The sequence below is a fragment of the Hypanus sabinus genome, chromosome 1 (assembly GCF_030144855.1).
Source record: "Hypanus sabinus isolate sHypSab1 chromosome 1, sHypSab1.hap1, whole genome shotgun sequence".
NCBI classification, from domain to species: Eukaryota; Metazoa; Chordata; class Chondrichthyes; order Myliobatiformes; family Dasyatidae; genus Hypanus; species Hypanus sabinus.
In genome coordinates this window covers 118,803,221-118,812,859 of record NC_082706.1, presented here as the reverse complement: position 1 = coordinate 118,812,859, position 9,639 = coordinate 118,803,221, and the positions used below count along the sequence as shown (strand labels likewise).

The following is a 9,639-nucleotide window of genomic DNA, read 5'->3' as shown; positions in this document are numbered from 1 at the left end:
ATCGTAGAAGAAGCAGGCAGTTTGGTGGAGGTAGGAGGGTTTTAAGTAGACACATGAATGTGAAGGGAATAGAGAGATATGGAAGATACACAAGAGGAGGAAATTTAGTACAAATTCACATCAAGATTGGCACAACATTGTAGGAGGAGGAAACCAGACATCCATGAGCCATTCCTCATTGGAATGAGGATCAGCAACCTTAAATTCCTCAGTGCTATATTTATGGAGGACCTATCCTGAGACCAGCACAAAAGTGCTCTATGGGAAGTTAGCATTGCAATGTCTCTACTTACTTAGCAGCTTGCGAAGAATTGGCAGGTCATCTAAAACTTTGACATGCATCTATAGATGTTCAGTGGTGAGTACATTGACTGGTTACGTCACAGCCTGGTATGGAAACACCAATGGCCTTGAATGGAAAAGCCTACAAAAAGTAGTAGATACAGCCCTGTCCATCATGGATAAAGCCTGCCCACCATTGAGCATATCTACATGGATTGCCATTGCAGGAAAGCAGCATCCATCATCAAGGGCACCCCACCAATTAGGGCAATGCTCTCTTCTCACTGCTGCCTTCAGGAAGGAGGTACAGGAGCCTCAGGACCCATACCACCAGGTTCAGGAACAGTTATTACCCCTCAACCATCTTGAAACAGAGGGGATAACTTCACTTAACTTCACTCACCCCAGCATTGAACTGTTCCCACAGTTATGGACTAATTTTCACTCTCATATTCTCAATATTTATTGATTTTTTTCTTTTTGTATATGTACAGTTTGTTATCTTTTGCACATTGGTTGTTTCTCCATCTTGTCATGTGAGGTCACTGGATCCTACATGATCTAACCTTTATCAAAGTCCTTGCTAAAGTTCTGACATCCACCACCATGCCCTCATCTGTCCCTTCTGAAAAGTTCTAACAGATTTGTCGGACATGATCTCCCATGCACAATACCATGCTGACTGTCCTCAATTAGACCTTGTCTACTGAAATGTCCCTGGAATCCCCTCCAATAACTTAACTCACTACAGATGTTAGGCACAATCACCTGTAGTTCCCTGCCTTGTTTTTATTGTCCTTAAATAGCTCTCCCTACATTTTTCTGTGAATGATACCTCTCAACCCAGTAATTAAGATGACTTTTTCCAGTAGGGTGTATGCTTGGATTATCCAATGGTTGCTGGCTGTGTTTGCCTCATTTTTTTGGACGGTCCCTCAATCATTTGCTGACAATGACTTTTTGTAACTCATTGTTCCTATAGGTTTCTTATCTGAACTTTCTCAGTTTTGTTCATGTTACATTAAGTTGTCTTTATACCTACATCTCTTATCTCATAGTTCCCTGACGCATGAGGGAATGCCTCTGCAACTGTCACTTCTTACGCTGGCTTGTATTTTAAAATAAGAAATTAGAGTCCTCAGGTATAAATTTACTGGCACTCTACATAATTTTTTTAATAAATTTGCTCTATTTTTACTATGAATTTCCTTCCATGAGATAGATATGGAACTACTCACATCCTTATGTAAGTGCTAAAAACCCTCTTTCTATGTTGCCTTATCTTGATTCCAACAAATGTGTGTGCTTTAGTTGTTTTTTATTGTTATCTATTGCAATGTGCTGCTGCCACAAAACAACAAATTTCATGACATATGCCAATGATATTAAACCTGATTCTGATAAATGCTATCAGCTGGTCATATTGTCCTCAGGGTACCGCAATACATTTAATATAGGTTTCTAATGCTAAAATAATATTTTGTATCACTGTTGGGCAGATTATTTACTGTACATACTACTTCATTAGATTTGCTAAAAACTTAATTCATTGATATCAGTTCTTTCAGGTTTGCTGTGTCTTCTGTTATGAGTTCTCAGTTAAAGCTGTGACCTTCTCTGGGCTTTGCTTACCCATGTCTAGTGATTTTACAACTTAAAATACAGATGCAGTTGGCTAATCATGTAATCATAACTCTATATAACTCTGTGTCTTTAGTTGGCTGATCTTTTCTTTCAAGTTAGATACCTCATATCTGATCAGCTATGTCATGTTTTGTGCTTGATGCTGATGCTATTAATATTACTTTGACTATTGGAACACTTGGGATTGACTAGATTCTCTTCATCAGATGATGCCAGTGTTTCCAATACTTGTACATGCACATTTGCATAGTATCCTTTCTGATACTGTGTGGCTAATGATAGTGTTAATGATAATGATAGTGTTGTTGCTCAGTGTGTCACGCACTTTTCACTCCCCTTGTTGACTGCTGGCTATAATACTGTAAGTTTACAGGGATATGGAAGAAAAGGTTTTAGAATTATGTCACAATAAGAAAAGTACACTGAACAAAATACTGTGCATCCAGACACTTGAGTATATCACTTTATTTTATTTAGAAATACAGTGCAGAACTGGTCCTTCAGGCCAAATGAGCTGCACCGCTGAGCAACACACCTATTTAACCCAAGCCGAATCACAGGGCAATTTACAGTGAGCAAATAACCTACTAACTGTCTTCAGTACTGTGGGAGGTAACTGGAGCACCTAGAGGAAACCCACAAGTTCTCAGGGAGGATATACAAGCTCCTTAAAGAGGATGCCAAGACTGAACTCCAAAATCTTATTCCCTGAGCTGTAACACTGTTGCACTAACTGCTCAGCTACCGTGGCTTCTCTCCTGTAAAGATGGCAGTGTTATGAATGTACCACAGCTCTGAGGGGCCGAAGGGGGCGGGAGCGGCCCCCTCCTTCCGGAGAATCGCAAGAGCACTATTAATTCAGGTCTCGGACCCAGGCAAATGAGAGACGATGTAACAGTTTTGGCCATGGCTCTTAGAGACACCTGTGCCTAGGGCATGACCCTGCTACATGACAGCTACCACGGATATGGACACCCTCGGGCAATGTGGGGGTGGGGATTGGATCACCCTACTTCGATGGACATCTACAACTCTGCGAGTCAAGATAAAAGGGGACTGCAGAAGGCGGTACCCCAGAGAGACGCACCGGACTCGATTGCTCAACGCTCCCGTGATAGCTGGAAGCCAGTCAAAAGCCACGTGCGCTCTGTAACTTCTCTGCCTGGGGAGCGGGTGGCTGATAATACCGAGAAGGACTTCGAACTAATAACAGGGAAACAACGCTCCCCTGAATCAACGGAGTTGCTTCGTCAAAGACCCGGGCAAGTTTTGTCGTTTCTCCTCACTCTCTCTGAAACACGTGAAACCCAGCGATTCCCCAAAAAGACTGAAGCCTGCAGACTTCTGAGTGACTTTTATATTTCCAATGGACAATATATTATCCCCTAGACAACAGTCGAGATTATTTCCTAATGATGATTATTGCTATACCCACGCTTTAGATTGAGTTTTGCCGATGTATATGTTCTGAATGTTTGTATTAACCTTACTTTTGTGCCCCCTTTATGAATAAAACCGTTCGAAAATAGTGCTATCAGACTCCAACGGTCCTCTCTATCTTTGCTGGTGAGTTATCCAGTTACGGGATACGTAACAGCAGAACCACTTTAACAGGTGTGAGCTGTTCATCAGTTTCAATTGGCAACCACGATTTTTGTGAACTGGTACCACCTTAAGGCACCATTAAACTTCAAAAAGTGGCACACATGATGAAGAGACTGCACAGTCATCCATGAACTATCAGTAGTACATGCATACCTAGAGGGATTGTCGTATTCATGTGAAAATCAGGATGGAAATAAACAATATTGGAGCAAATTAGAGTCCAGAGTTCTCACTGGAATAAATTTACTTGCAAAGCTCTTAACAATAGGAGTGTATTTGAGAAGATTCAATAGGCTTTAAATTATCATTGATTCATAAAACTCGATACTTAAAACCTGATTTAACAGCAGCAGTTTGTTTTGTTGTCTTTTTTAATCCACATCCTAAGATTCATTAAAAAATATTGCTGTCATTGGAATTTATTCAGGGCTTGCAGAGACCTGGTAATCAGCTGCTGTGCAGTAGCTAATGTCAGTATTTTGTGTGTGAGACATTTAAGTCGTCAAAGGCTTCCCACTAGTCTGAATATGGGTAATAAGTACTCATTCTATTTTTCATTTACGAGTAACTTAAAAAATGACTGAATTTCAAAACATGTTCCTGTCATAGTACATTCAAGTTTGTAACTTCCAATCTAGCTTAAATTGTCCGGTAGCATCTTAAGCTATTCTTACTGGAAGGATATCCCTTTGGGGACTGCTCATAGTTGAAGAATACTATTCAGCACACGGAGTATACGATGAATTTGGGTAAGATCAAAACTGTGGCTGGCAGAGTGGTGCTGCTGTAAGAGAAAAATACAAGAGAAGGGAAGGTTATAAGTTGAAAGAAAGACTGGGTAAGGATCAATAGAGCTTCAAGATTGTTTAATGTAATTTCCATTTTACAAAGGTAAAGGGGATTATTGTTTAGTAATACAGGTGATGGTGAGTTGGAAAGCTGTATTTGTTGATGTGGGTGGTGAATTGATTGGTGCTTGGGACTGAGTCACAAGATAGTCATGTGAGTGTCAAGAGGTGGGTGTGTAGATGAGATGTGGGATTGATGAAGTAGTGGGGCAGGAAATCAATTGGCTGAGGATTGTGAGCTTAAAATCCCATGGCCGTAGGTAAACAGCTCTGTGAAGGCCATGAGACCCAGGAGCATAATTAGACCATTCAGCCCATTAAGTCTTCTCTGCCATTTTATCATCCCATTTAACATCATACACCTGCCTTCTCACCATAACCCTAATGCCCCAACAAATCAGGAATCTTTCAACTTTTGCTTTGAATATACCCATGGGCTTGGCCTCCACTGCAGTCTGTGGCAGAACATTCCACAGATTCAACACTCTTTGGATAAAAAAAATTCTTTCTTATTTCTGTTCTAAGAGGTCACCCATCAATTTTGAGGCTAAGCCTTCTAGTTCTGGATATCCCCACCATAGGATGCATCCACTCCACATCCATCCTGTCTGGTCCTTTCAACATTCGGTAGGTTTCAATGAGATCCCCATGCTTTCTTCTGAATTCCAGTGAGTACAGGCCCAAAGCTGCCAAATACTGCTCGTATGTTAATCCCTTCATTTTTGGAATCATCCTCGTGAACTTCTTCTGGTCTCGGTCTAATGACAACACATCCTTTCTGAGAAAAGGAGCCCAAAACTGTTGACAATACTTCAAGTGAAGCCTGACTAGTGTTTGATAAAGATTCAGCACTACCTTGTTTTTATATTATATTTCCCCATGAAACGAATGCCAACATTGCATTTGCCTTCTTTACCACAGACTCAACCTGTAAATTAACCTTCTGGGAGTCTTGTATGAGGATTTCTAAGTCCCTTCACCTCTGATGTTTGAACTTTCACCACATTTAGATAATAGTCTGCATTATTGTTCCTCTCACCAAAATTCATTATCATCCAATTCCCAATGCCGTATTCCATCTGCCAATATTTTTGCTCATTCTTCCAATTTGTCTACATCCTCAGCACTTCACCTATCTTTACATCATCCACAAACTTTGCCTCAAAGCCATCAATCCCACTATCTGAATCATTGACAAACAATGTGAAAGGTAACGGTCCCAATACTGATCCCCGAAGAACACCCCTAGTCACTCCCAGCCAACCAGGAAAGGCCTCCTTTATTCCTACTCGCTGCCTTCTGCTAAATTTTCAAGACAAACTCTGCCATCTTCATCAGGAATGATGCCTAGGCATGTCTAGTTTGGTAGTACATATACCCCCATCATCCATCCCTCCTGATTGGCTAGTCCTCATCCTATCAGGTTTCCACTGTCCCACCTTGTTTACAATTGAATTTCAGTTCTTACTCAGAGTGAGATCTTTGTCTTTGTATCCACCTGTGATGCTTTCAAGGAATTATGGCTCTATCTTCACAGATTACTCTATTCTACCGCACTCTTCAGTACCCTACCACTCACCATGTAGGACCAACCTTGGTTAGTTCTCCCGAAGTACAGCACCTTATACTTGTCTTCATTAAGTTCTATCTGCCACTTTAAAGCCCATTTTTCAAGCTGGTTCAGATGCCACTGCAAGCTTTGAATAGTCTTCTTTGTTGTTAACTACAGCCCCAGTCTTTGAGTCATCAGCAAATTTGCTGATCCAGTTTATCCAGTTTAATGCAGCACTGATCCCTGCAGCGCACTGCGAGTCATGGGCCTCCAGTCAATGAAGCAATCATCTATAATCATTATCTGGCTTCTCTCACAAAGTCAACACCTAATCCAATTTACTATCTCATCTTGAATGTCAAGCTTCATGACTATGTCATAGGCTTTGCCAAAGTGCATGTAGACAACATCTACTGCCTTGCCTTCATCAACATTCCTGGTAACTTTCTTAAAAAACTATAAGATCAGTTAGACATGATTTACCATGCACAAAGCCATGTTGACTATATCCTAATCAGTCCCTGTCTATTCAAATAGTTTTATTTTCGGTCCCTTAGAATACCCTTCATTAACTTTCCCACTATTGTTATCATGTTCACCAGCCTATAATTTCCTGGCTCATTCTTAGAGCTGAGCCCATCCCTGGTAAGCCCTCTCCAATGCTGAGCACATCTACACAAACTGTTGTTGCAGGAAAGCAGCATCCATCATGAGGGACCCTCATCATCCAGGACATGCTTTCTTTTTACTACTGCCATCAGGATGAAGGTACAGGAGCCTCTGGACTCACACCACAGATTCAGGAACAGTACTAACCCTCAACCATCATGATGAAGGTACAGGAGCCTCAGGACTCACACCACAGATTCAGGAAAAGTACTAACCCTCAACCATCAGGATGAAGGTACAGGAGCCTCAGGACTCACACCACAGATTCAGGAACAGTACTAACCCTCAACCATCAGGATGAAGGTACAGGAGCCTCTGGACTCACACCACAGATTCAGGAACAGTACTAACCCTCAACCATCAGGATGAAGGTACAGGAGCCTCAGGACTCACACCACAGATTCAGGAACAGTTACTAACCCTCAACCATCAGGATGAAGGTACAGGAGCCTCAGGACTCACACCACAGGTTCAGGAACAGTTACTAACCCTCAACCATCAGGCTCTTGAATCTTCACCTACCCCACCATTGAAATGTTTCCTCAATCAATGAATTCACTTTCAAAAAGTCTTCATTGATTCGGTTATTCTAGAGGTTTATTGAGTATGCCCACAAGAAAATGAATCTCAGGATTGTATATGGTGACATATTCAGTATGTACCTTGATAATAAATTGACTTTGCACTTTGAAACAATGGAACATTAGCTATCCTCCAGTTCTCCAGCACCTCATTAAAGACGTTTTAAATGTATCTGCTAGGTCCTCTGCAATTTCTGCACTAGCCTCCCACAGGGTCTGAAGGAACAGCTTGTCAGGCCCTGGGGAATTATCCACCCCAATTTGCCTCAAGGCAGCCAAAGCCTCCCCCTCTGTATTGGGTCCATCTTCAATGTTAGCAACATCACTGCTGAAAGGATGACACAAACTGCAGATGCTAGAATCTGGAGCAACAGTCTACTGGAGGAATCTCCAAGCAAAACACTGGGGGAACTCAGCAGATCAGGCAGCACGTATAGATGGAAAATGGACAGCCGACATTGCAGTTCAAGACCTAAAAGATGGAATGACGAGAATCTCCCTTTCTCCTCCTGGAGATGCTGCTCCACCAGCTGACTTCCTCCAGTGTGTTGTCAGTTGCTTCAGATTCCAGCAACTGCAGTGTCAGGTGTCTCCACTTTGCTGGAGGAACTCAGCGTGTTCAGCAGCACTGGTGGGAGGAGAGAGTGGGAATCTCAGTCCTCCCACTGGGTAATGACCTGAAACATTGACAGCTCCACTCCTCCCACGGATGCTGCCTGACCTGCCGAGTTCCTCCACCCAGTAGATCGGTGCTCTGTTAAAAGTTTGCTCATCTCAATGAGGACCTGTGGAAGAGTCAGCCTTTCGGTTTTAATCTCTTCCTCTTGCATTGAGCTTCGCCACTTGTAATATTTTGGCCAGCGATGGTGTTGTGAGCTGTTGCTCAGAGACCACATGCGCTTGGCCACCCACTCCATTTGCAAACGGTCAGCAGAAACAGACGACTGGAACTCCGGGTTCTAATGCAGTTGGCCGCGCGTCTCTTCACTTTCTCATTACTTTTCGTTGCTGGGTTTTAGTTGTTGCTGTGACTGACGTGACGTCAGCAGCCCAGAAGAAATTTCCTTCACAACAGTTCTGTACCAGAAGAGAGAGAGAGAGAGAGAGAGAGCGAGAGATCCTAGCTGTGAGGAACACAACGAGTCTTCTGGAGGGGACAGGCATGTAATAAATTCCAACAATCCATTTATAATTGGGCAAACATGGGAACAGGGGAATTAATCAAATAACAGAGAAAAAAATCAAGAAGGACGATCTTCCGTCTGGAAGGGGAGAATCTGCAGATCTCGGAAAACAGGTAGGAGATAGTGATTGTTATGTATATGTTCAATATGTGTATATATGTATAACTGAATATATTAGTAGACAGATACATATAACAAGGTGCTTGTGTGTATACATGTGAATGTCTAATACTTGCCACGTGCTTAAAGAAAAATGTCTATTACATGTTAACGCAACGTGGGATCGTAAAGATCAATGAATGGACTTTTCACTTTGTGAAACGTGTTGGCTATATTGCCTCATATTTTCGGGCTTTTTCGAATACATATTTCAGTGAAATCGATCCATTCATTTTGCGCTGGGTGCTGGAGTAAACGCATCCGATGTGAGAGCGACTCAGCCGGTGGCGATGATTTTTACGCTGCGGATTGAAGTGTTACACCAGGAGCGACGGGGTGGCTACGGTGTCAACGCACTGAGCACCGAGCGAAGATGCGAGCACGATACTATAATGCAGCTTGTCTTCTGCGTTTAACCCTCTTTAGTGCGCGTCTCTGCGGTTCATCGGAACGGTGACAGGCGCAAAAACATCAGAACCCGAAGGGGGTGGCGAATGTGAAACAAGTCATCGACGCAGTTTTGTTAAAGTCATGTTTCATTGCGGTCAGATTTGGGGTTTTTTTTGGAAAGTTCTGAAATGAACGTGTCTGGCTTTATAGGTTGCATATTGTTTTAAGAAAAATCCGGGTGAAAGACGAATTAAACTGTAAATATAACCAGTTAAAGCTTTATATTATATACAAATAATTAATAGGGGTCAGTTAGAGGGTGATTCATTATCTTTCATTTCTTTTTCTTTTGTGATTTACGGAAAGACGAGGGTTCCACATATAGTCAATATATTCATGGCATCATTATGCCATTGATATTATTCAGACCACGTACTGTGAATCAGATTGGGCCTTTAATACATAACGGTGTCCCTTTTGATCGTAGCTACATCACTCCGAATTCATTGGGCCATGATTGCTCAAACTTAACCTCAAATTCTATTCGTGTGCACGCATAATAAAACTATGATGTGGATGTTTACGTAATACATTTGAATTTGTGTGTATATAGTGCATATATACATGTATATCTATGCATTCATGTATTTTGTATATACATTTGCATATATCCAAATATGGACATGTATGTATGTGTGCATAACTTTCTGCATCACCTACCAGTG

The 9,639-nt window shown here is 41.9% G+C and overlaps 1 protein-coding gene across 2 annotated transcripts in view; it reads left to right on the top strand.

The window, feature by feature from the left end:
- Positions 1-8,162: 8,162 nt before the first annotated feature.
- fam135b (family with sequence similarity 135 member B) overlaps positions 8,163-9,639 on the top strand; it is a 381,705-nt gene continuing 380,228 nt past the window's right edge. For both annotated transcript variants that reach the window (XM_059975315.1, XM_059975310.1), the window contains exon 1: positions 8,163-8,478. The gene's annotated coding sequence lies outside the window, so the exon portion shown is untranslated. The remainder of the gene's footprint in view (positions 8,479-9,639) is intronic.